The following is a 27,789-nucleotide window of genomic DNA, read 5'->3' as shown; positions in this document are numbered from 1 at the left end:
ATGAGAGCAGCATGTCCAGAACTCTGCATGCAGGGAGTGAAGTAGGCAGCAGCCTTGGCCCAAAGCTTTGCACAGGACTTCGTATTGAATCATAAATTAGTCTGCAGAGGAACATGAGAGTAACCTAGTAATTTGTTCTGACAAAAGCAGGATTAGACATTTCCAGGTCATTTGGTGCTCAGTGTGGCTCAATTAGACACACCCAAACCCACAGGCATCTGGCTTGTTGTATTTTGGGAGAGCAGGTCAGTACGAGAGGAACGTCACCAAGGCAACTCCATGGGGCTGGGAGATAGGAAGTCATAAACACTGTGTTCCTCTCCAGCCTGGCTTTGGGACAGACACCCTTTCTGTGCTATTGGATACAGTGAGCTTGCTAGGATCTCTTAGATGGGCATATACATTCCAAAAGAACATGGATTTGCTTATATTCTTTTTAATACAGACTTCAAAGTGCCATTATTAAAAGCACTTCTATCAAAGATGTCACATCTCATTTTTCTTTTATTTCAAAACTTAAATTTGTTTTGTCTCTCCTGTTTTATTTTCAGAAGTTTTGCATGATGCATCACACAGCATGTATTATTGTATTTCTTAGAATCGAATATATTCCAGGCAACTTCTAATGGTTTGCATAAGTACCACATCTGACTTGCATTAAATGAAATAGTCTAGTCATTTTAAATGCAGGGTAGTCCCCACTGCATTTCTGTCTCTTAAATCTCGTTTTGCTTTTAAGCTAGTGTTTTCATTATTTTCCTTTTAAAACTCAACTTATTTAGGATTAAAGATCATTCTTCCCTGTGACATTAGTTTCAAACTGGTTTTTTTCTTTTTGTATTATTTTCCTTAAGAATTTTTTTTTTTTTTTTTGAGACAGGGTCTGGCTCTGTTGTCTAGGCTGGAGTGCAGTGGTACAGTCTCGGCCCATTGCAGCCTCCATCTCCCAGGTTCACACGATTCTCCTGCCTCAGCCTCCCAAGCAGCTGGGACTACAGGCATGCACCAGCATGCCTGGCTAATTTTTGTATTTTTAGTAGAAACAGGGTTTCACCATGTTGGCCAGGCTGATCTTGAACTCCTGACCTCAAGTGATCTGCCCACCTTGGCCTCCCAAAGTGCTAGGATTACAGGAGTGGGCCACTGTGCCTCGCCAATTTCCTGAAGTTTTTTTTACCATAATGGGTATGGCTGAATAAAGCTAACAAGCTAGATACATTTTTTTTTCCTATTTACTTCATTTGAACATGCTTAAAATTCTAGAGCATATAAACAAATGAAATACCTTTCAAATTGTTTTCAAGTTTGAATTAGCAAACAAAGTTCTATTCATATATTTAAAGGAAGGTTAAAATTCAGCAACAGTGGAGGCTCTTAAACATAATGTCAGGATTCCTGCTGGAAAGTTGTCAAGTGAAAAAAATCATTTCAGTGTTTGATTGCACATCAAGTGCTAAAGATCAATTTTCCCTTTGGAAATGCTGAAGCTGTTCTCATTGCATTTCCTTTCCTATACTTAGAACATTTGCATGAAATATTATTTCAGCTGTTATATATAAAGTTAGCTGCATAAGCACATGTGTAATGCTTTGGAGATGCAAGGAAACCGTACTTATTAGTCCAGTCTCTTACCAAATAAAGTATCATGGGACTTTCCCAAAATTAGGCATGTCCCTGACACCAGTGTTAGAAGTTAATGATATTCTTTTCCTTGCAATGAGATGGACATTTTAGGACTCTAAGTCCAAAAGTTGTGTTGTCCTTTTCTTCACTATCAAATACAATCCTGAGAAATATTCTTATATTATCTACTTTGCTTCCAGCTTTCTGCCAAAAGTAAGGTTTTAAGAAGATTTGAATAATCTTGCAACCCAAGGTGGCAGAACTTGCTTAGTGATGGGATATAGTAGAAAGGTTTTGCTTGCGGTCCTCAAATCTTTGGCAGAAATGAAGTGGCCATTCCTGCAGGGAACGGTTGTTGCAGAGATGTAGTCTGATTCTTTTTTATATCTCCCTTCAGAGTGGAAGTTTCAAGTCTATTGTATCCATTAATACTAACCCTCTCAGCTCATTCGGGTCAATAGGAGATGAGATTATTTCTCTTCTCTAGAAGAACTATAGAGAGAAAGTCAGCATAGTCTTCTAAGAAAGAGCTTTGAGAAAGATATTTGGCAGGTATTACATTTTCTCCTCCCTCAATATATTTATCTTCTGGGAAAAAAGGCACATAGACATTCTTGTAACTCACGAATAATGGTTATAGTCTATTAAATTTCATTTGTTCCCTAAAGAAGAGAAAAATAATCATGCGATCATGTTAGATTGTCCTAGATTTCCAAGGGTTTCTTCTAATATTCTATCCCTTGATTTTATCAACTGATAACTAAAAAAAATTTGATGCATAAAACATTCTCTTATTTGATTTGTTAAGGCTAAATAAAGACAGATAGTGATTGTCCGCCTTGATGACAATAAAAGAATAATGACAATATCCCCAAGTCCAATAAATGCAGAATTTCTAGGCAAGAATATTTTCACCCCAGCAGTCTGAAGATTACCATTTATCAATCTCAGATTAGCTACGAGTTTGTTCAATATATTTGGCTTGTTGCTGCATTCACTTAATTTTCAACTTTAGGGTTCTTTACCTTGTATTATCTTTTCTTATCACAATGAATACGATATTTCTAATTGAATCTTACCTAAATTGAGAGTCTAAAAACTGAGTTTCTCCTTGAACACTTTCAATGACAAACAACTCACCCCATCTTCTAATGAAATTCAGATCTTTGGAAAGCTTTTCCTAACATTGAACTAAAACCTTTACTCCCATGTTCTTCCATCTTTGGCACATGAAACAATTCCAGCCCTTCTTCCACTTGACATCATCTATCATGAGCCTCATGAGTTTTCTATTCTGCAGGCTGTACATCCCTAGCTCCTTGGAGGTTGCCTGCTTAGGACATGGTTTGCTTCTGTTCATCCTGGTGTCTGTCTTCTGAATTTACTCTATGTTCTTCTGCAAAGTCTATCTTCCATCTTGAAGCTCTTCTTGGATTAAGCTTCTCAGTTGAACCACACAAATCATGATATCCTGTCCATTCCCTTTAAAGTACCTAACCTTTGGCTTTAGTAATAATATCTGAATGAATTTCTTTTATTTGCTAGTATGATTGATGCCTTAGATAGGCTTTTTTAGGTTTCAGGAAGCAAAGACAAACTGAAGTTTAGGAAGTAGGAGTTTGCAGCAAGGCAACATGGGGAAATAAGGGAAGCTTAGACCACCAAGCCACAGCAGCAGCTCTGGGGCACCACAGGAATTCAGGCAGGTGTCTCAGAATCAGGCATCTGAGACCCCTTTCTCTGTTCCCTGCTCACCATGGAGGCTCAGAGAGTTTCTGACTGCTGCTGCTCTGGTCTTCTGACAGCTCAATATTCTCCTTCTCTCCTACTCCTGGCTTCTATTCCTGCTCCCTCTCTGTGTACTTTTTCAGGCTTAGTTCAAGAAATTTAGACCAGAATATCTATAGGCTACTCTCTCCTCCCTCTCCCAAATTTCAAAATAAACGCCGATAAAGTTTCAGTTAAGCAAGATGAGTAAGCTCTAGAGATCTGGTGTACCACATCGTACCTAAAGTAAATGACAATGTATCGTACACTTAAAAATTAGTTAAGAAAGTACATCTCATGTCATGTTCTTACCATAATAAAATAACATTTTAAAATATGCAGCAGAGATTAAACAGATATTAAGAAAAAATATATAAATAAGTCTAGAAAAAGTTTTAATTTTTTTTCACTGTGATGATTGTTTTAATGCTTTTCAAAATAAAACAAGTATTAATCCTTTACAAAAGTTTTTTTGGTACTCTGGTGATTTGATATGAACTTCGTCTGCCTGTTGGTAAAGAGGACGTTTTTATTCCCTCTAACGATTGCTATTTTTTTTTAAATGCTGGGCTCTCAAATTGTCTAAGCGATGAGATCTGATCAGCTCAATTAGGTCACAACTGTGCCTGTTTGGCGGGTCCTCGAGGCAAGCCTCTTCCTAGGCTATTTTTCAAGCAGTCATGCCTCCCTGGTCCAAGCAGCTGTAGCAGGGTGGTGTGGTACCAAATAGTTAACCAGGTGAGTGTGGCTGGAATCCCAGAGGAGGCAGTGGGTCTGGCAGACAGCTTGTGTGGCCTTCAGTACATACGTCTGCATAAACCACTGAAGGACTTGCTCACTGTCCCATGCCACACCACAATTCATCCTTTCACTTTGGAATATGATGTACTCAGTGAAGTCCAAATTGACTTTCCAGCGGGATGTGTGGCCCTGACCAGACCACTGTAGGGTCTGCAGTTTGGCAAGGCAGTGGGAGAAGTTACCTGGCTCTCTCCCTACAGGAGACCTACATCCTCCTCATGGCTAAATTGAAAGAGTGTCAGGGAGGGAACGAGCTGGGGACATTTGGAGGGTACAGTGATTTTTATGACTTTATTTGATTAAGAATTTCAATGACATTGGTTTAGATGCATCCGTCTATTTTTTGCTCCCTTCTTATTCTTGTTTTTTCAAGAAGATGAGATTTGTGTGTAGCCCATGAATTCTCTGTGTGGAAACAGACATTGAAATATAGGCAGACTCTCGAGACCCATCTGAGGGACTCTGTCATGCTTACCTGGAGAGTCCCTTTGCTGGCTACATTTGAGCTGTCCTGACTACTTCTGCTTGGCCCTAGAGCCTTCCCTTCTTGTTGCATTATGCCTGTGACAGCTGATGTTTGTAGCAGGACAGCCTGTCAAGTTGCCCAATTGAAGAGAGCTTGTTTCCAGAGATTCAGAAGAGACTGGCAGATTGGGGAGGAAAAGAAGGTTGTTTTTATTTTCATGCCCAGGAGTAATTGCATGGAAAGGCACTGCTCTGGGCATTTTCCCCGCCAACAGCAGATGTCATTGCTTGTGGGGAAGAAGTGCGGCCTCCCCTCCCCTCCCCTCCTCACTTCCCTTTTCCCAGTGAAACCGATGGTAATAAAATTAAATCAAGCATTACTCCTTTTTCTGTCAAAAACGCTCTTGTGTTTAAATTATGGATTCTAATGGCTCTCAAGGAGAGCACCAGAGGGGCTCCAAATGCTGTCAGACAGCAGGGGAGCAAGGAGGGGAACCAGCAAAGCACTGCTGCCACCAACCGAGATAACGCCTCCAGGGCTGAGGGTCGATTCTCTTTTCCGTGCAGTGGCAAGCCAGCCACACGCATCTCCAACTCAAGATTTTTCTCACCTTTCTGAAACTGATTTTTATGTTTGGTTGGATTCCATGCCCAGGATTGGCTCAGAGATCTCATTAGGCCTTTTGGAGAGCTGGACCTCCATTAATGAGACACATTCCAGGCCCTTGCCTGGGTGTTTGGCCACATTGTGCAAGTCTGTGGCTTGTGTCCTGCAATACCTCAGGACTTGATGATTTCTGATCTGGGACTTGGCTAAGACTGGGTAGCTACTTATAAGTGCCTTTGAGGAGGCAGGAAGAGATGGGGAAAAAATGCAGAGGGAAAAGAGAGAATCTGCCAGAAATTAAATGCAGATGGTTTGCTCCTTAGACTAGCCAAGGTTCTTTGGAGCAGAGGATGGGGTTCAGTTCTGCTGCCCACTCCCAGAGGATCTGAACTAAATTTAGAATCTCTCTTTCATGTCCTCTCAGTCTTACAGTGACTCACAATGCAGCTCTTTCCCTCAACGTCCGCCGGACATCTGTCCATCCACTTACTTATACTCCTACCTAACAAACAAAGATAGATCTCGTACTCCATGCCCATGCTGTGCCACAGGCTGGATGAACAATCTGAACAAAGCACAGTCTCTATTTTCTAGATGGGACTCCCACACTTGGCTGATTTCCAGAATCATCTTGGGAGCTATTAGAAATTCAGTATCCCTGGTTCCACTCTAGACTTATTGCATCAGAAACTCCAGATGTGAAGACTGGGCATCTTCATATTTCAAGACTATCCAGGGTTTTCTTTTTTTTTTTTTTTGGAGAGATAGGGTCTACTCTGTCACTCAGGCTGGAGTGCAGGTGTGATCACGGCTTACTGCAGCCTCATCCTCCTGGGCTCAAGCAATCCTCTTGCCTCAGCCTCCAGAGTAGCTGGGACTGCAGGTACATGCCACCACATCTAGATAATTTTTAAATTTTCTGTAGAGACAGGGCTCTCACCATTTGTCCAGGCTGGTCTCAAACTCCTGAGCTCAAGCGATCCCCTTGCCTTGGCCTCACGAAGTGCAGAGATTATAGGTGTGAGCCACCGCACCCAATCTCCCAGGTGATTTTGATGTTCCTGTAGGTTTGAGAACCACTTGAAGGGAGGCAGTCACAGTCAAAAGGTGACAGAAAGGCTAGTAGATAAATTGCAAGTGCTATTTGAACTCCTGAACAAAGTTCTCTGGACGCTCACCCAACTCTGGTAAGTGGGGAATGTTTACCAGTGCAGATGACTTGTAAACAGGTACTTGAAGGATGAGTAGTTTTCCATGTAACATATTGGTGCAGGAAGATTCTAGCCCCAGGAAACAGCACTCACAAAAGCATGGAGGTGTTCATGGAACAGTGGGAAGTTCAGTGTTGATGGAAGGGGTACCCCTAGGATGCACAAACAAGTGTCTGATATTGGGAAACACAAAAGGTAGAGCCTGTTTCAGGGGAAAGTCAATGGCTTGACTTTGGGGTTTTCATAAGATTCTCCATCCCAGACCCCAGTGGTAGTGCTGTGAACCCCTGGCCTCTGAAACTCCAGAGGGGACCTGGGAAGCTTCTTTGGACCTGGCTTTTAGAGGACTCTCATCTCATGTGCAGACAGAGTCCTCTTGAGGTTGACTCTGAAGTGGGCACAAGCTGTGGAGTAAGATGCTTTTTAAAATACAACACCCTCTGCTCTCATCAGCAGGCCAAGGCCACAATGCAGCAAGGCTGTTGACTAAGACCCTCTGCCCAGACATGCTTCAAGGAAAAGGCTGGTTCTGGGGCACAGGATCCACTCACTCATTTCTTTATTTGGCAAACACTTATTGAGCACCTGCTGTGTGCTGGGCATTGTGCTTGGCTTGGTGGTGAAAGATTCTCTCCTTAACCAAACTCTAATCAGGCTCCTCTGAACTCTCTTCTCAATTAGGTCCTGACCTTTGAGCTTCCTTGTTTATCTCTGCATTGTCTAATTTTACCAAGAATCCTGTTGAGTCAGTTTAATGTTAATCCTTGATATCTGATCACCCTCACTACGTGACCAGGTTCCTCATCCTCCATCATCCTCCTGGGTGATGTCTGATTGCCTGGCCTGCCTTCAGCAAGAGCCCAGTTAGGTTAACCTCTTTAGTCCTATTGTTTCTTCTTAGTAATTTTTCACCTACTGACCACCTTCCCCCCAATCCCACTTTTTCTTTGCGATCTTCGGAGTTGAGCCCAATCTCTCTTCCCTATTGCAATACCCCATTGCAGTGGTCCCTATGCCTATCATGATGGTCCTGAATAAAGTCTGCCTTGTCATCTTTTGCTGGTATATGAATAATTTTTCTTTAATGGTGAATATGAAGTTGAGTAAGACAACTCCCTGGGTTTGTGTTTACTTCTGCCATTAATGCCATTTTTAAGCTCTGTGTCCCTTCCTGTATTTTTCTTTCTCACTGAGAAAAACAGGGTAAATAGCCTGCCACTTCTTACCAAAAAAAAAAAAAAAAAAGTGCTATGAGTTGAATAAATTCAAATAAGCAAAGAAAATCAGAATATGTTTTACTTACTCTATTCAACAAAATGTTTTACTGTTATATTTAGGATATAATTCACTCCCCAGGAGAGCACCGCTTGAGAACAATTGGTTGAACAAGGTTTCTAGACCTGAATTATCTTTTTGGATAAAAAAGCTTTTGATGAATAATGATAATAATAATAAAGATGCACTGGAAGATGTCTTGTATTAAAAGGGGGAAAAATCTCAGACATTAATGCTATGTCCAGTCTCTGTATAAAAACCCGTCAGCTTCTTGCTGTTTTTAGTCAATTTCACAGTGGGGGAAGAGAAACAGGCTGCTGGATTAGGAGAAACAAGTTCAAAGAAGGCAACACAATTGCTGAAAACATTCCCTCAAAAGAAGAGCTTTTTGTTTGTGGCTAAATATATGGAAATAAAAAGCAAATAGAGGTATGGGTGCATGTACAGTGTTGAGGGGTGATCATATTGGGAAGTACAGACTCCAGGGAGAGTTGTGAAACTGCCTTTTTGAAGAATAACAGGGAGCTTTATGCCCCGAAATTGACTATAAATTTGCAGAGTGCAAACCTTCCTGTTCTTCCAGGCTTAGAAGAGAGATTTGCCTACAGTCAGTACTCACACAGGGCACCTTGGGGTAAGGGCAGGATCTGTTGAGCAAGGAGACTTGGATACTGGTCCCAGCTCTGTCACTACTCAGTTCCCATGGCAGGTCTCAATGAATATTTATTGAATGAATAATTTGCATGCATTTTATTAATTTTAATATTAGCAGATGCTCTAAGGCAATGAGGGTCCTGGCTGTATGGCCATTCTCCCAGAGTTCATGCTATTACCATAAAACCTAGGAGGAACTTCATTGAATTATTCTTCTTCATTTTCGTGTCAAGGTATTTTCAGAGAAGGACAGGGGACTATTTAAGTCAGTAAGAACCAACACTTGACACTCATGGCCATCAGGTATGCTTTGGACTTTGCCAAAGGAATTCTACAAAAGGAAGGACAGGAAAGGGACTTGCTACCACACAATTTGGCCTAAGAATTGGAAGGAGAGGAAGCTATGTGAATTTGAGAAAGGACTACATTAAAATCAGAGATTGTGGCACAGTTGGGTGAATGGCAAAAGGAGATGCAAGGTTTGTGAGGAAGTGATTTTCCCTGACACTGTGCCATGGAAAAGGAGGGAGCCAGGAGATATTAAAACTGTTGATAAATGAAAACACGACTGTTTCCTGGCCACTGAACACCTGGAACGTCCCTACTGCTGGGGGCACCTTTCTGTTCATACCATAAATATATGCATGGTGTTTTGTGCTTTCCCATCAGCCAGTGTATGACACTGTTTAAAAGTCTATTGAAATATATGTTTGGAATATTTATTGTACAATGATACCAATACAAATTTCTAAAGGGAAAAATGGATTGATAATCTTACTACACTGCCAAACCAATTGTCTTTATTTTCCCCGTTTCTTTCCAGTCCTTTTTCCACACTCCCGTGTCAGCTTCTTGATGGGCTGGGCTGGTCATTGGGATCCTATGTGGCCCAGCAGGCGCTGCAGCGCCACCACATGGCTTCCTTTGCTCTTTGTTGGGCCTGTATTCCCAGTGTCGTGCCCAGACGTCAACATGTTTGTGGCTGCCATTTGGTCCCCACTTTCCTTATCTCATGGGATCCTGGCAACCTGCTATCTCCAGCCTTTTCCGGGCCCTGCTTTTTTCTGACAAGACTGTTATCATTCATATGTAAAAGCTTATATAAAACTTATATATGTTACATAAGTTCATAAAAATGTATAAAAACTTTTAACAAATTTGCAGATAAAAATGTTTATCACCTACCTGTAAAAGTTAGTGTTTTCCAGTTAAGTGTGGTGTAGGGCATAGCAGCTCCTTCTTCCTAGCATATGCATGGGAAATTCTGTCAAATCTTTCTACACTGTGATTTATTCCAAGGCAATATCCATTGTATTTGCTCTGTATGGCTCCAAAAATCAGTCTGTAACATCCTAAAGTATAAATATCTTGCTTTGCATAACAATTTTTCCTACCTCCAGATAGTCAATAATGCTGAACCATTTTGTCATCTGTCTTTTCTTTTGAATAATTTTTTCTTAATTAATTGACCTTAATTCCTAAGGTTAAATCCCTTAAGCGGGATTATGAATGAAAACATTAAGTTTATTTTGGTTTTTACCAAGATAGGATGGTAACTTGGACACATTTGTACCTTACTGGAGGAGGAAAGACCATCATTATGGCTCTTTTGAAATAGTTCAGTTTTGTAGGGAAGAGTGTGCTGTTTCCCATGTTTATTGGCACGTGTATTGGAACAGAGAGGTGACCACCCCTGTCACAGGCCCTGTTTGTGCTGCTTTCCATTAGGGTTCTGTGAAAACAGAAGTGGGTATGAAGAATATCATGTGACTGAAAAAGTAAAGCACTCTGTGATTTATTGCAGCACATTTGAGTTTTTATGAGTGAGTGATATTTACTACAGTCTCTATGGATTGGCTAGACTGCATTTCTGCCTATGCCTTTTTTTTCTTTTTTTTGGAATTTGAGGAAAAATTTTCTCTTTTCCCTCCAGATAGTATACTAGTGAATGAAGTTCGTACTGTGGCACTTGCTTGAAGATCATGTTAAATTAACCAGTCAAAGTCTGTGTAGAGAAAGATCCTTGTCGGCCGGGCGCGGTGGCTCACGCTTGTAATCCCAGCACTTTGGGAGGCCGAGGCGGGCGGATCACGAGGTCAGGAGATCGAGACCACGGTGAAACCCCGTCTGTACTAAAAATACAAAAAAATTAGCCGGGCGTGGTGGCGGGCGCCTGTAGTCCCAGCTACTCGGAGAGGCTGAGGCAGGAGAATGGCGTGAACCCGGGAGGCGGAGCTTGCAGTGAGCCGAGATTGCGCCACTGCACTCCAACCTGGGCGACAGAGCGAGACTCCGTCTCAGAAAAAAAAAAAAAAAAAAAAAAAAAGGAAGATCCTTGTCTCCTCCCTGGGCTGTTACAGTGTGAGCTCACCTTGAATGGTGGTAAGTGGGTTCTGTGTGGCCATGGAAGGTACTGGTGAAAGCAGGCACTCCTTAACTGAGAACGTTAGTGTAAAGCCATGGCTTCTGGGAAAGCCTGAGAGAAGGTTGGTAGATCTGGAAAGTCATTGTCTGGAAAGCTAGACACCTCTGTAATAGAGCCACACCTCAACCTGTGGCCAAAATGGCCACAGATTTAGACACTGGCTTTTGCTCCACCATGAGGGAGTGGTAGGTGAGGGGTAGGGATAGGGGTTGGTTATATAGGTCATGGGAAAAGCAAAGGGCAGTCTCAGTTTGAAGGCACTCTACATGCAAAAGATTCACCTTCCACCTCTTTCCCTCTACCTTCCTTACCTTCTGACTGTTAGAAATAAATAAGCACAAAACTAAAGCCATACTAAAACTAGTTAATAGTGTATTTTCCTAGTAAGTTTTCAAATAAACATAGACAAGTAAATAGATTTGAAATTGCAAATGTCTTAAGGTTTGAGGGTAAGAAGTTTGAATTTGGGAACATTCTCCTTACAAAGGAAGAAAAAATGTATAAGGCAAACAAATGGGACTTCATGAATCATTAGTTTATTTTGTTAATTACAAATTTCTCACTATTTATTAATCAAATTAATGGAAGAGAAAGCCCTCTGTATTAGTTTTCTAGGGTTGACATCACCAAGTACCAGAGACTGGGTGGCTCAGACAACAGAAATTCATTTTCTCACAGTTCTGGAGGCTACAAGTCCAAGATCAACGTGTTGGCAGAATTGGTTTCTTCTGAGAACTGTCTCCTTGGCTTGTAGATGACTGTCTTCTCTCTCTGTTTTCACATGGTCTTCTCTCTGGGTACGTCTGTGTCCAAATCTTCCCTTCTTAAAAGGACACCAGCCATATTGGGTTAGGTCCCACCCTAATGGCCTCATTTTAGCTTAATTACCTCTTTAAAGGCCGTATCTCCAAATACAGTTTAAGTTCTAAGGAACTAGGGGTTAGGGCTTCAACACATGAAATTTGGAGGGACACAATTCAGCCCACCACCTTTCTTTGTGAGATTTTTAGGAAGCATTTTAACAATATGATGTTTTTCTGGGATTAAAGAGTGTATTAAAATTTTTGAAGTTTCTACTATGTATGTGCCAGAACTTGCCAGGTTCAACAAGGGACTTAAACGGAGAGGGTGGAGTCCTTTTCAAAGAAAGTTAAAATGAGTTGAAAGACAATAATAACTTTTAAAATATGAAATGGAAAAGGCCATTTATAAACAATTTGCTAAAATAAATGGCTATCATCAAGAGGAGAGACTCCTGTGGGTTGGAGTTTCAAGGCAGGTTATGTGCAAGAGGTGGATTTTGAGATGGAGCATAGATAATACACTTCTCTATCCCCTTCTTTTTTAAGTGCCATCATTTCCATACCTGTCTCTGCATATTTTCATGGCTTAGTTAAAACAAAAACACTGGGGGATCTGGTGTTTCCTGTTCAGCTACTAAAGTGAGAAGGAAGTTTGGGTCTCCCTTCCCTTCTTCTTTTTCCTTTTGTTACTTAAATTGTCTTTATCTCTTTTTCTTTCAAAAAAAAAAAAAATAGGGACTGGCATGTTGGCTCACGCCTGTAATCCCAGCACTTTGAGAGGCCGAGATGGGCAGATCACTTGAGGCCAAGACACCAGCCTGGCCAACATGGCGAAACCCCGTCTCCATGAAAAGTACAAAAATTAGCTGGGCATGGTGGCGTGTGCCTGTAATTCCAACTACTCGGGAGGCTGAGGCAGGAGAATCATTTGAACCTGGGAGGCGGAGGTTGCAGTGAGCCAAGATCACGCCACTGCACTCCAGCCTGGGCGACAGAGAGAGACTCTGTCTCAAAACAAACAAACAAACAAACAAACAAACAAACAAACCTATAATTTATTTGACTGTGGTAATCCTCACACAATCTTCCTTACACATTCTGTAAGGAATCATTACATTGTACGCCTTGAGTGTATATAATTTTTATTTGTCAATAATATCTCAATACAGCTGGAAAAAAGTAAATTAATACATAAAAGAAAGACCATGGTACCACTACCAGAACACTCTTATACCTAGTGTTACATATATTTATCTTTCTTAGTGGAGTTCAAAGTTATCTGCATACCTAAAATTTGTAGAGATAAGCAGTGTTTCTGATTTAAGTGAAACTTATAATTTTTCCCTTTGTGAGAACCCCCAGAATGAACACCTCACAGGCAAATTTAGAAAGCAATGATAAAGGCCATTTACGTGTAAGTGAGAAATAATTTCTTCCTAAATATCAGCCACTAATACTGGCTGTAAAATGGCCCCAGGCTTTGGATGACAGCGCACAAAAAATGAACAAGAACATGGTCGAGAGGCATCAGGGAGCAAAAGCGAAGCAGATAGTGGAGCTGGGTGTGCTACAGCCTGAATGCTGGCGTCCCCCAAAATTTAAAGGTTGAAACTTAACCCCTGATGCCATAGTATTAGGACATGTGGCTTTTAGGGGGTGATGCGATCAAGAGGGTGTGGATGGGATTAGTGCTCTTATAAAAGAGGTCGAAGGGAGATGCTGCACCCCTTCTGCCATGTGAGGCACAGAGAGAGTCTTCACCAGACACCAAATCCGCTGGCACCTTGATCTTGGACTTCTCAGCTTCCAGAACTGTGAGCAATAAATTTATATTGATAAATTACCCAATCTAAGGTAATATGTTACAGCAGCCTGATGGACGAAGACAGGGTCAGGAGACCTCTTTTGAACTCACACTAAAATGCGATTTCTGTGTTTCTGGTAGTTTCCAGGGTCTAAGAAAAGTTTTACAGATCTGCTATTTTTAATGACAAAACCTCATTTGATTTCACCCAAGAAGTAGTTAGTGCAAATTTTGATTACTGGTTTGGTGCTTTTATTACAAACTAGATTTCTTTCTCTGGAATACATAATTTGCTTTTCTATTATCTATCAAATTATTCCTACCAACCAGGCCTCTAGCATGGTTGTCATTGGTACTGTAGCGGAGATTTACTCAAAGTGATGTGAAAACCCAAAATAGAAAGTAACTAACCCTGGGGACCTTAGTTACAGAATAAGTTAGTACGCAGAACAGGTAACACTTGAGTTATGATTTTATGTGTAAATGGGAGTTTGCCAGGCAGAGAGCAGAGGGAAAGATGTGACACGGCAGGCAGCAACTAGACAGCAGAGAGGCATAAAGTGCGTATGCTCAGTACACATTACCGCAGTGGAAAATGGAAACAACTTAAATGCTCGACACCATAAGGGAACACCTAAGTACCATGCCAAATAGTCATAGGATGGACTGTCACACAGCCTGTTTAAATGATTTTTACAAAGAGAATGTAATGTTATGGGGAAGTGCTTATGCTATAGCATTAAGGGAAAAATAAGGGAATAAATATAATTGTTTGTATGGAATGATTTTATGTCTCATATACATAAAAGTCTAGAAAATGAATATTTATATAATTGCATGTTGCTGCTTCATATTTTTTGAACTCAGAGTTTCATGAGTTTATATTGTTTTAATGGAGAAAGTCAGAAAATTAGAGAGCATAGGGTCGGTTTCAGAATGAAAAAGAGCAGAGGGGCTGGAGTCGAGGCCTGTAGGGAGGGAGATGAGGCAAGTGGGGCCATATTGCTATGGTCACTAATCCTGTGGTTAATATAATAAAAATTGTGGTCAATTATCCTGTAGGTAATGAAAATTATATTAACTCCAGTTTTGTACTGAAAAGCCCTGTTAAAATAGAAAAATGACTTCTAATGGGCAGGATATAAAGCTTTCATTACATGTTAAATTTTTACCTTGAGTTACACATGAGTTGCATGGTGCTAGGTCCATAAATACATTGGGCTGGTTTTTCTGTGGATACTGTTACCTACTTCTAAGCCTCACACAACAGTTTTTCCTCCAGAGTTGCAAAAGACGACTGCCACTTCTATTGAACATTAGAAGAGGTACTTAGCTTGTGGTTATGGAAATATGTATTTTCTATTTTTAACTGTGTATAATTCAATTTGCACAAGTTAAATATGGGGTCATCCATCTTATAATGGCTTTTCTGGCAAATAGAAACATGGGACACCTGGGTTTTAAAAGGGACAAAAGGGCAAAGGCTTCTGAGGTTTTTGCCATTATGGAGTGCTGTTGTGGAAAACCCTGAGAATCTGGGGTATCTGAGGAGACTTGGTGTTGGAGTAAAGGTGGAGGGACCCTACACTCACACATGTGTGTTTCCTACTTCTCAGGTTTTTCTAGGTTTGGAGCTGAAAACTGAGCTATATTGCTATTTGACATCATCATGTCTAACCTGCTAAATTTTATTCAAGTCAGTGCAAAAAAAAAAAAAAAATCAAGAGTGACAAAGTCAAATCAAAATCAAAATTCCAACAGTAATAAGAGTGTGCCTTAGGCCAGGCGCAGTGGCTCACGCCTGTAATCCCAGCACTTTGGGAGGTCAAGGCAGGCGGATCACCTGAGGTCAGGAGTTTGAGACTAACCTGGCCAACATAGTGAAATCCCATCTCTACTAAAAATACAAAAATTAGCCGAGCATGGTGGCGGGTGCCTATAATCCCAGCTACTTGGGAGGCTGAGGCAGGAGAATTGCTTGAACCCGGGAGGCGGAGATTGCAGTGAGCCGAGATCGCACCATTGCACTCCAGCCTGGGCAACAAGAACAAAACTGTGTCTCAAAAAAAAAAAAAAAAAAGGAGTGTGCCTTATTTGTTCACACAAAACATCTTTTTACCTGGCACTGGGCAGGATGCAGTCAGTCTCAAAGGACAGATGCTGCTGTGGCTCTTTTTCACTTTCATCCCTAGGAAGGGACCAGTCATACAGATGCCCTACCACATTTCCTTGTTTCTAACCTCCCCTCAGTGTGTGGGCACAGGCTTCCCAGAAAGAAAAGCATAGCAGAGAGAGAGGGATCTGAATCTGTGCTTCAGATATTTCAGCAACTAGTCTTCCAGTACTGGTGTGTGGCTACCTAGAGCGTGCAGTTGGTAGGAACCGGTTATGGTCAAACTCTTCAAAGAAAATCGACCTACCCCATTATTACCCAATTACATTTGTAAGACTTTGAATCTGAAAAGGACTTCTGTAATCACGGAATTTAAAAATTGGACTCAAAAAGTTCAAGGTACTCAACCAAAGTCTCTTAGATAGTTATTGGCAGTGTCTATGGCCGTACTACCCTGAATGCGCCCAATCTCGTCTGATAGTGGCAGAGCTGGGGCTAAAACTTAAGTTGTCCGAGTTGCCCCAGGCTAAACTTGAGATGCTGCCACATCCTACTTCACTTGTTGTTCCATTATTTTTATTACTAACATGGCATTATCCCTACCTTTCTTGTTTTAATATAATCGAATAAATATAGGTTTAAATTTTTTTCCAGTTTGGAGTCCAAGAAAGTAGATGATGTCTTCTCTTTTACGGACTCTAGCATTTGCAGGCCGACTGAGCAGGCTAAAGCAGAAATGTGCAAAGTGCCTTTCCCCAGACAGTTAGAATGTGTAATGAAGATGGAAATTTCCAAGACCTGAATCCCCAAACCCAGACTGATCTCCCTTCTCTTCTTGAATATAAGAGTAAGCTGGCAAGATTTAAAAAACTGAACCCAAATAAATATTCATCATTTTTTTCTTCCATTCCGAGTCCTACAGAGTAATGAATGGTGCTCTTTGCCCTGAGTTTGGCATATTAAAATGCCCTGATGTGTGTATATAAAAGAGTGTGTATCCTACTATCTACCAAAAGGAAGAGAAATCATTATATAAAAAGACACCAGCACTCATAAGTTTATTGCAGCACTATTCACAATAGCAAAGTCATGGAACCAACCCAAGGGTCCATCAATGGTTGATTGGATAAAGAAAATGTGTATAAATATGCCATGGAATACTGTGCAGCCATAAAAAAGAGTGAAATCATGTCCTTTGCAGCAACATGAATGGAGCCATAATTCCAAGTGAACTAACTCAGAAACAGAAAATCAAATATTGCATGTTCTCATTTATAAGTAGGAGCTAAACAATGGGTACACATGTACACAAAGGTGGAAATCATAGACACTGAGGACCCCAAAAGGTGGAAGAGTGGGAGGGAAATGAGGGTTGAAAAATTTACCTATTGGATATAATGTTCGATATTTGCGTGACGGTTACACTAGAAGCCCAGTCAGTACCATTATGAAACATACTCATGTAACAAATGTGCACATGTACCCCCCAATCTAAAATAAAAATTTAAAAAGAAAAGAAAAAAGGGAGTGTATACGTGTGCATGAGGGTGTGAGTATGTGATTGTGTGTGTCTGTGTCAGTACATGTGAGTGCATGGGCATGTATGTGAGGGTGTGTGAATGTGTATGTACTTAGGTGCAAATAGAAGCTAAGAAATTTATTTCTTTGGAAAACAAGTCAAATTTTGTAGATACGGTTATGACCCAAACCTATTCTCAGTGTTCTTCAGATGGGAAATTACATTCGTGTTGACAGTGTAATTTTCAGAATAGTGGTTTTAATAGGCTGAAGGCACATCAACTATATTTAGAGATGTTTGACAATGTCAGAAAAATGTTTGCCTTCATTTTTTGACTGTTTCCAGTTTTTACATATGTATAAGGACCAGGTATATATTAAAGGCCAATATTTTACTTTCAAATGTAGCAAAGGCTTCATTTATAGAAAAGATACCCATTCCTCCATTTAAAACTTCACACTGCAGCCAAGAGGACTTTTCAAAAACACAAATCCAATCATGCCACTCTTACTTAAACATCTTTAATTGCTTCTATATAGAACACATATTGATTACCTACTCAATTCACATCCTCCTTCCAATTTATTTATATTCATCGTACCTCCCTACTCCCAAGGCTCAATGCTTGAGAGTGATGGACCCTGATTGACTGAGGCCATTGCTGCCTCCACCTCTCCACTCCTCCCCTCTTCACAGTCATTGGCTCAGGGCTGGAGTGTGCCTTAGTTAGTTCAATAGGAATAAATATCAGGCCTTTTTCTTGAAATGCTGGGACTGAGACCCTCTTTCTTTCAGGATGTAGCTGAATATATATAACACTAAAAAATGTTGGCATCTTGTAGTCAGGAGGGGATCTGGCCTTGGCAGGAAGCTGATCCTTCGGAGATTGATGCCAGGCTCTCCTCCCTGCTAGCATCCCTAAGCTTTCTAAGAGATGCTCTTTAAGTTCCCCCTTGCTTGGTTTGGGGTGGGAGGGTGCAAAATCTCCCTCTCCAGCCCTTTTTATTTTGATGATTTTCCTCTGGATTCTGCTCTTTTCCTTATATAAGACAAGGAAGTTTAAGTGAAGGCTTACGGGATACCTTATGTATCTTTTAGGAATTCCCACCGAATGAGTCAAGCATCTCCTCTTTCAGAAGGAGAATATTACCACTGATTGTCTTCAGCACCGGCACTTAAATAAAAAAATATGGGATAAGAAATACCATTCAAAACCCTAATTATATACCTAGAGACTGAAGGTAAAAGTTAAAGACACTAATTGTGAATTTTTTTTTTTTTTTTTTTTTTTTTTTTTTTTTTTTTGAGACGGAGTCTTTGCTCTTTCACCCAGGCTGGAGTGCAGTGGCGCAATCTCGGCTCACTGCAAGCTCCGCCTCCCGGGTTCACGCCATTCTCCTGCCTCAGCCTCTCCGAGTAGCTGGGACTACAGGCGCCCGCCACCACGCCCGGCTAATTTTTTGTATTTTTTAGTAGAGACGGGGTTTCACCGTGGTCTCGATCTCCTGACCTTGTGATCCGCCCGCCTCGGCCTCCCAAAGTGCTGGGATTACAAGCGTGAGCCACCGCGCCCGGCCAATTGTGAATTTTTTTAACTGATAAATTGTTCATAGATGCATAATGTTTCAAAAATTAATAACAAATATACACGGATACCCAATCAGTAATAAAAATAACATTTTCAGAAATAGTATGTTGAGTGAAAAGCAGAAGTTACAGGTTCAAATGGTGCAGGCAGATAATATAAATGAGTTGTAATGGGTTGTGTGTAAGACAATAGAGAGTGGCGGGGGCTGTGGTGAACTAGATTTGCCATGCCCCATCTAAAAAGGGCAGCTGCCATTCAATTCCAGAGATTTTGTTTAATGAAGAAACAAGGGCCTAATATGAGAAAGTCTTACGATTTCTTAAGACAAACTGGAAATCCAGATTTTTAGGTAAAGTTGCCCAAATCTTAAATGATGGCAACTAATTTAGTTGAAAAAATACTGAGTGGGCTCAACAAAAGCCTGACAGTAAGCCAAAGTTGGTATTTTGACCAATAGTTTACACCTCTGGGAAAGTGCTGTGTAAATATTAGATGTTATGATATGTTGCTTCAACATATCCTAAACAAAGCTCTAAAATAATAACTGTGCTGTTCCATAATCTAAAAATGGCAGTCTTATCTCATTCTTCCTAAGCTCGGCTAACCTCTCCAAGGTGACCTTGGCTGGAAGGCAGACTCTGCAGTGATTAGGTGGAGGTATTTAACTCCTAGAGTCTGCTGTGCTCCCAATGACAGGCCCAGTTTGTCCTTCATCAGAGGGTGGCAGGAGCTAGGCAGCTCTCTTCATTTGCATATCACTGTCCCTCAAATTGGGAAAGGAGTGGGGTGGGCGGGGGGTGGGAAAAGGATGAAAAATAAATGACCCAGAACCAAATAGGAGCTTACCAAACAAATGAATGAATGAGAGGAGACAGGTATGTTTATATTCAAATCCCACTATTTTGATCAAATGATTTTAAAATTCAGTCGGATGTATTCATTTTCAGTTGACTGAACCCCATGCTATTGAAATGCCTTTTGTAAATATCTCTTAGGCCAAGAGACTTTTGTTCAGGCTTCATGAGGAATCAGCAGTGCAATGCTCTGAGAAGTTTTGCCCCTAAATCAATTTGTGCAACAAAGTTAGAATAATTGCTTATATGATATGCAGAGAAAGACACTTGAGGCAGTTCCAGATGAGAGCTTTGTGAGAAATGTGAGCATCCAGACCATCGACCAAATGGCATCTAGTAGTTCAGCCTTCTGAGACTCTTCCTTGTCATCCTGGAATCTGTCCCATTGGCAATAGAACCAAAGCTTCCCTGAATTTACTTGCTTTATATCAACTTCTTTAAGTGACAAAATGCTGGGAGGCTGCTTCCTGGAGTTTTTCCTTCCTATTCTTGCTTGTCTATCACCTCCCCTCCCCTCTTTCCTTTATGAAGTGTGCCTGTGTGTGCATGTACGCACACACACAGACACCCTCAAGTATTAACAAATTCCTACATTCTCAGTTCACCTTCAGGCTGGTACTGAGAAGGGGTTCTTTCAGTCAATTCTAGCAGTGTTTTGGGAAAGTGGGAAAACAAGAAAGAAGCCAAACATCTTCTCGACAAAAATCACAATTCTCCATTAGGTTTAAGTTAATCTGTTAGAATCATTCTATTTTAGTTAAAAATAACTTTTCACAAGGAGGCATGCCTTCACCTGTGTTTTCAACTCTTAAAGAGTGTATACTGGTTTTTTTAAACGCTGGTTGATTTGTTCTCTCATTCAACTGATATTTCTTGAACCTCTCCTAAGTGTTAGGAACTGCCTGAGGCAACGGGAACAAACTAAACACACACACACACACAACAAAAACACCCCCCACTCCAGCAGATGTAAGTGGATGAGGACAAGACCAGTGAGGTTGCAGTCAGAGTGCAAATCATTATTAGGTGGATTTGGAAGGTCAAAAATCCAACACCAACATAGTTTGCATTTTAAGCACAAAAACCCTATTTTCTGTAACAAAGCACAGTTTCTCATTTCAAAAAATCATAGTTCTAAAGAGTGGATAAGAACGTAGATGGGAGGGCCAACAAACACTGGGAATGTGTGCCTGCTTCTGCCATTTACTAGCCTTGCCCCTTGCAGGGTGCCTTTCCCCTTCTCAATACCTTCCTTTGTAAAAGGAGTCAGTACAGCTGTCCATAACCACAAGATGAATCTATGGTGGAATTTAGATGACATGATCTTAGGCACTAGCATGTGGTCAACTGTAAAATGTTACAGAGAATATTATTATCAAACATTTGAGAGGGGCTGGGGAATTGGAGAAGGATGGGAGGAAAGAATAGTGGTAGAGGAAGGAGAGCAAGACCAGGACCACAGTGTCAACAAATAGCGAATGAAATAGCCCAGGAGGGGCAGTGGCCACTGAAATTGCAGCCCTCTATCCCGTAGCAGCTGGATGAGATTACGGCAGAGGGCATGTCTCTTGGGAGCGTCATCATGACTCTGCATCTGATTAAGGTTCAGCTCTGGACAGGCACTTAGGAGAGCCAGTTTGTTGAAAAAGCTCATTAACTAGCCACGCAACACTGGTAAATCCCCACACTTTTCTGGGCTCCATGTTCTAAGCAACTTGCTGGTAAACACCTTCTGATGCTTGGACCGTCGGGAAGTTGGAGGTGGGCGGTAAGAGGCAACCCATCTGTAGAGTAGGAGGCTGCCTTCCTCTCTAGACACCACAAACTTCACCACTGAGCAGTCCACTTTTTATATCTAATTATAAACTCAGAAAGCTGAAAGGGATTCTAGAGACTACTCAATAAAAGTTCTTCATTTTATAGGTAAGAAAGTGGGCTGGAAATGACTATGTCCTGTTTGGCCCACTCCTGCAAGGGTTGGTATGTCCTTCACTTTTCTCCACACCCACCAGGAATGCCTATACAGTCTACAATTAGCATGTCTTTTGTCCATAAAGTTGCATTTCTATCTACTCTGCTTATCAAAAGGACTATGAGTTTTCTCATATATTGAAAGTTTGTTGTACTAGTTCCACAAACTACTGATCAGTGTGTGCCCTGCCCCACTTCATTTGACTTTGGGGACAGTAAGCACTTGCTGTCTCTCACAGGGAAGGCCTTGTGTCTCACCATGGAGGCTGTACTCCCTGCAATTTACAGACTCCCTTCCCTCTTCCTGTATTATCTTGAGTCCAGAGTGGCATGTGGTCAGATGTCAGATTGATTCAGTCAGCCTTAAGGTCCCCCCTTGTCTCCAGCTGCATACAGATGTTGTTAGCTCTCTGTACTAAGAAAGACTCCTTAGTGCCTTTGTCCTTGGCTTTGGGCCTTTGGCACAATTTTGGGACACTAAGAAAATTGCCACTTGACATTCTGCATTAGAGCCAGCTTGTTCTAGTCTTTGCCAAACAGCGCAAATAATGATCCCTGGTGGTTTGAGGAGAGTGTGCACTCTAGAATTCCACGTATTGCTAGCACACAGGCTTAGGTAATATAGTTTAGTTCAAATGAACAGATATGTCCAATTTTCTCAACTTTCTGTGACTGGATAAAAAGATAAAATTTTTTAGTACGTGTTTTTTTAATCCCAAAGATAAATGTCCAGAAAATATTGTTTTTATTTTTTCAGCATAATTTTAACTAATTTGCTATAAATAGTAAACTGAGACTCAACAATTATTTGATTATGTTAAATAATTATGCAAAAACTCTGTAGTTAAAGAAATGGAGGCTTGTCCAAGGTCATGTAGCAAGGTCAGTCAGTGGCTGGGCTACTGCCAAATTCTAAGGCTTCCAGTCCTCACACTGGCATCTATACACTGGGGCCCACAGATCCCGTATTCTAATCCCTTAGTCTATAGAAATTATCTTGACACTCCCCACACCACCCAAATTTAGTGGTTTAATTCTATGGTAAATGTATCCCAAACTGTGCTTTAGAGCGACAGACTTCCATGTTAAGTACAGGCACCAAATGGCATCTTTTAAAGTTTATGAAATGGTAGGCTAATCATTTTGGAGCAAGTATAGGAGCCAATGGAAAACATTCCCTTCACTCTCTGAAGGTTTACTGAAAATTAACTGACCAAAGGCAGATTAGTAGAATGAAAGATGTACAGAATGTATTAACGTGAACATGTGTGCACATTAGCCATACGAAATATGCAAACTCAAGGAAAGGGCCAGGTGGTTGATGCTTTTATATCATCTTGAGGTTACAGAAAGAATAGAGGCTTGAAGTATGACAAGACAGGCTATGGGAGGGAGAGAGAGCAAAGTCATGCTAACAAAGTTGGTCCTATTATGTAGATGAACTCTCACAGAGAGCAGCTCTCAGAAAGAATAGATAGTAGCATGTGGTCGAGTTAATTTTTCCTAGACCTGGAGAAGAGGGAGAGCCTCAGAGAAAGCCTGGCTATTTATTTCAGTAATATAGATTTTTCTCAACAAATGCAAATCTCCTCCACAAAAGGCAGCTTTTCAGGGCTATTCCTGTCTGCAAGCCTTCTGAATAGCCTTTTGAAATATGTCAAAGAAGTATATTTTGGGGTGAAATATTCACATATCAAAAGTAGGACTGGTAATTATGGAGAGGTTTGGGTTAAAGGTTGTGAGATAAAAATTGGCAAAGGAGAAGGAAAAAACATGGATTGGAACAAGCAGCCTGTATCTTCTTGAATCAGTCTCTTAGTCCTGAGAATAGATTAGTTTCTTTACAGCTGTGTCCTGTTTCAGGAGGTGGTTTTCCAGATGTGCTGTCAAAGCTAGGCCTCTGTATATAATGCAGGCAAACAGAACTTTAGTAAGAGGCATTTCTATGGAAACAAAAGGAAAACAAAAAATGTCTGGCATAGTCTATAAACTAGATTTCCTAGAGTCTTTGAAGCATCTTCAGTTGGAGTGGGCAGGCAGTGGCCATCTGACAGATTTTCCTGTATTGTAGTTTAAATCAGGTATTCCCATGAACTTTTTTAGTAGTCTATACATCAACAGGCATAAAGACTGTTTGTATATAAGTTACTGTTATGATTTCTCTCAAAATTTATACCAAGTTGTCTAGCTTCAGTTTGTAGGGCTTAAGAAGAGCATAATTGTGATTTCTAATAACTTTAAGTCAGAGGGCAGGAGAAAAATTAAAAATGTTAGTCTGGAGAGTCACCGCCAGATATTGGAGAGGACTAAAAATTTAAGACTTAGTACAGATTGGAGGTCAGTAATGAAACCTCAAAAACCTAATGAGGCTGGGCATGGTGGCTCACACCTGTAAATCCCAACACTTTGGGAAGCTGAGGCAGGAGAATCGCTTGAGCCTAGGTGTTCAAGCCCAGTCTGGACAATATAGTGAGACTGCATTTGTACAAAAAATAAAGTCAGCCAGGCATTGCAGCATGTGCCTGTTGTCCCAGCTACTTGAGAGGCTGAAGTGGGAAGATCCCTTGAGCCCAGCCTGAATGACAGAGCAAGACCCTATCTCAAAAAGAAAACAAACAAAAAAACTCAATGAGCTGGAATTTAATAACAAGTATACTATCAGTTTTTTTGAAACATAATTTTTTTCTCTCCAGTCCCGCATTCTGTCAAAGATAAATGAAAAGAAGACCAATTTATTCACAAAATAAGTTTTAGTCTTATACTTGGCCTGATTATTTGCATAAAGTGCAGCAACAACAGCAATTGGCCATATAGGCTCTTTTTAAGTTGGCTTTGCTGAAACTTTCTCATAAGGAACTTCAGATTAGACTTTAAAAATTTTTCTTGAGGCTTAGGAGCCAAGCTAAATACTGTGTCTGCAATTCCTGCATGAATAGAGACAATTCCTTTCTACTTGAGGGCCCCAAACACCTTGAATTTCCTGAGCCTGTCAAAAAGTGTTATTCTTTACTTCCTGCAAAATCAGGAATCTTATAAGGGAACTTTAAAGAAAAGGTACTAGGCCAGTCTTTTTAAAAGTCTATTGGCTTTAAAAAGTGAAATCAATTCCTCTAAGCCATCTGGTCACAACTGAAAATAGAACATTTAGGTCAAAGCATTGGTTAAAATAATCAGTGTGTCCAACTGTGTTTCCTGTTACAAAAGAAACAGATTCTTACTGAACTTATGAAGATAATCATATTGTGTAAAATGAGAATATTCACGAATAGTTTTTGAATTCTGGGGGGATCAGATAGAGAAAGGTAAATGTTTCAATTTTGCTCACAAAAGTATACTTTACCTAATTTATGCAAGCTATAAATAGCTTAAAAGAAAAAAAATAAGTTTTCTTGACTCCGGAAAACAAAAAAGAATTAGCAACGTTTCAACAAAAAAAATTAAAAACAATTATTTCAGTTCTTCATTAGTTTAGCCACATGTAATTAATTCTCTTCTGCTTGATGTTAGGTTAGTAATTTTATGAATCTAGGTTTTTTTAATTAGAGTTTTAAAAATTTTTATTCTGTTCAATGGTATGATCTCAAAGTTGTCAGAAACCTGTATTTAAGGGTACTCATTGTAGTCTTTTTCCTGAACCTCCTTGAAAACACAAAATTTTAGGATTTGCAAAAAGCTTTTAGAATAAATGTATCAGAATACAGCAATTTACTGTGGGTCTCAAAAGTTAAAATGGCCATAGTTAAATATTCAATTAAGAAATAAATTTGGTTGTTTTCTGTGACCTACAATAATTTAACGTACCAGATTTCTAGGAATCTCATACAATTTTAGAACACATATTAAAAATACATTTATACAAATATAACTCAAAGAAGGCTAAACATTTCTTATTTGATAATGCTTCCAGTATAATTTAACATATCAAATAAGCCTGTTTATTATCTCTCTTTTGAATGCCTCCAGGGCCCTCTATAACATCCCAAAGTTAGTTTGAGTTAAAAAAAAAAAAAATTTAGAATTTAAATTTTGATTTTTGGAAGGCTGTCAAATATATAAAAGGTTTAAAATATCTCATAAAAATAGGATCACATGTCACTGTGAAATAATAGTAGTTTATTTAACCAGAGTAATAATTAAAAAATTTAACAAAGCAGTAGCTTTTACAGATTGATAAAGAGGATGCTCAGTTTTCTAAATAATCAAAAGACCTCATAAAAATAGCATGAAACACACAGAATCTGTTTCTCTCTCTACTTTTTCTATTTTTTTTTTTTTTTGCAGTTTACTCAACAGGTGAGCCAAATTCTTCTATTCTTATTAATACTATATAAAAATCTTGTTCAAAAGAGAAAACCAAATTCTAGTTTTGCATTAGGGTAACTTTTATCGTAAGACTCAAAAAACCCTTACATTTGTTTAATTTTAGTCAGTTTAACCACATAAGATTTTGAAATTATTTTTCCTCCAACTTTGTATATGTATCTAGTTTTATCTATGTGACTTTTCCCTTCATTTTCTATAAGAGTATGACAACATAGAAATAGCCTTTAAATAACCTCTAAACTAGACACAATTATTTTTTTCTCATCAAACATACATCCTCATGCCTTTATAACTTTTTCTACCAAAAGCATATCTTGCTTTTCTGTACATGTTGTATATAAATTATTTCTCTTATATTAATAGTTTTAATTACATATACTAATTTGAATTTTAACTTTTAGTAACTCTAATTTCTAGTGAAAACCTAACACATAAGTAGTTTTGAACCGTTTTATATGTTTGTAGATAAATGCCATTTCATAATTTTTAGATAGATATGTTTCCTCAATATTTTGTTTATTAACTGATACAAAATACATTTAGCTTTTCTTTTTTTTCCTATTTTCTACCAACATCACCCAGGAAAAATATTTAGCTTTCTATACAATCTAAAAATAAGATCTCAAAGTATATGACTTAAAGTTATGTTCAATACTTCATGGTTAAGTATTTTAACTTAGAAATGACTCAGACATTTTATGATTATCTATTACTTAATTTAACAAAACATGGTTTTAAGATTTTAAATTACTAAAAAGAATTTTGAAATGATGACACAGGTACCATTCCTAATGTCCTCCCTAGCTGTTCTGGGTCCTGAGTACCCACATGCACCCAGGATGGCTATGAAGGGCAGGGCTCATCTGAATCCTGGATTCAAACACCAAGTGTAGAACCCAGGACAGTGGACAGAGCTGTGAAGGTGACAGCTGGTGGCCTAGGTTCTCTGAACACACATATGATCTCAAGCTTCACCATAGTCACCTATCCAGACTCTAGAATCCAGAGGCTCAAACCCAAAGATATATGCTTATAGCAAGATGTGTGCAACACTTCAGAAGGGCCCACCAGCCAGCCCTCACAGCTTTAGCTTACAGACAAATCAAGCAAGTACCAAAAACATTATAGAAGTGGCAGTTTTATGACCTTAAAACATGTAACACAAACAGCATAAACCTATCAGACCAACAGACTCAGGCAAAAATGTCTGAATTATATTTAATACTGACAATTCTGAATACACTATTTTATTTTACCCAAAATTTTAAAACTAGCTTTATTTACCAGATAATATCTCAGATCACATAGAAATATTACATACACATAAGATACATAGACAGACATATGGTCACATAGACAGAAGCAGATCTTATAGCTTTCATTAGCCAGTTTCCAAATAGTTTATTTCCTCCATTCATATCATCAACCTTCTGATTACCTGTTTCATTGCCCTAAGCAATTGTTAGCTAGGCAATCCTAAATCTGTACTGACTCTTAGGTGAAATAAGGTGGAAAATTTATATCTCAAAGATACAGAACTCAGATCTAAACATTATTTACCAAGACAGAGAATGACATAGGTAAGGCTCGATTAAGGCAAGATAGCCAGAAAAACTACTTTAGACAAAGGTAAGATTTGTTATGTAAACTTCTAAGTCAATGCCTTTCCCATTGTAAAAGTTTCTAGTGGTTTAGTTGCAGAGACAGAGAGGGAGAGAAAGAGACCCTTATGAATTGAGATTCTCTTTATAAATAAACATTTCTTTTACCAAGAGTTTTAAAATAGCCAGCTGAAGGCCAGAAGGTTGTACTTTGGATATTTAGTTTGATAGGTGGCCTTTAAACTTAGTTTCTGTTTCTTAACTGGATTATTGTTCAGGCCAGAGCCCATTAACAAACAGGGCCAGACCCACTCATGACTCTTTGGGTTCTGTGAGGAAGACAGAGGACCTAAAAAGGAGCCAGTGATACCTTAGCTCTCTTTCT

The sequence above is a fragment of the Symphalangus syndactylus genome, chromosome 17 (assembly GCF_028878055.3).
Source record: "Symphalangus syndactylus isolate Jambi chromosome 17, NHGRI_mSymSyn1-v2.1_pri, whole genome shotgun sequence".
Classification (NCBI taxonomy): Eukaryota; Metazoa; Chordata; class Mammalia; order Primates; family Hylobatidae; genus Symphalangus; species Symphalangus syndactylus.
This window is presented reverse-complemented; position numbering follows the sequence as displayed.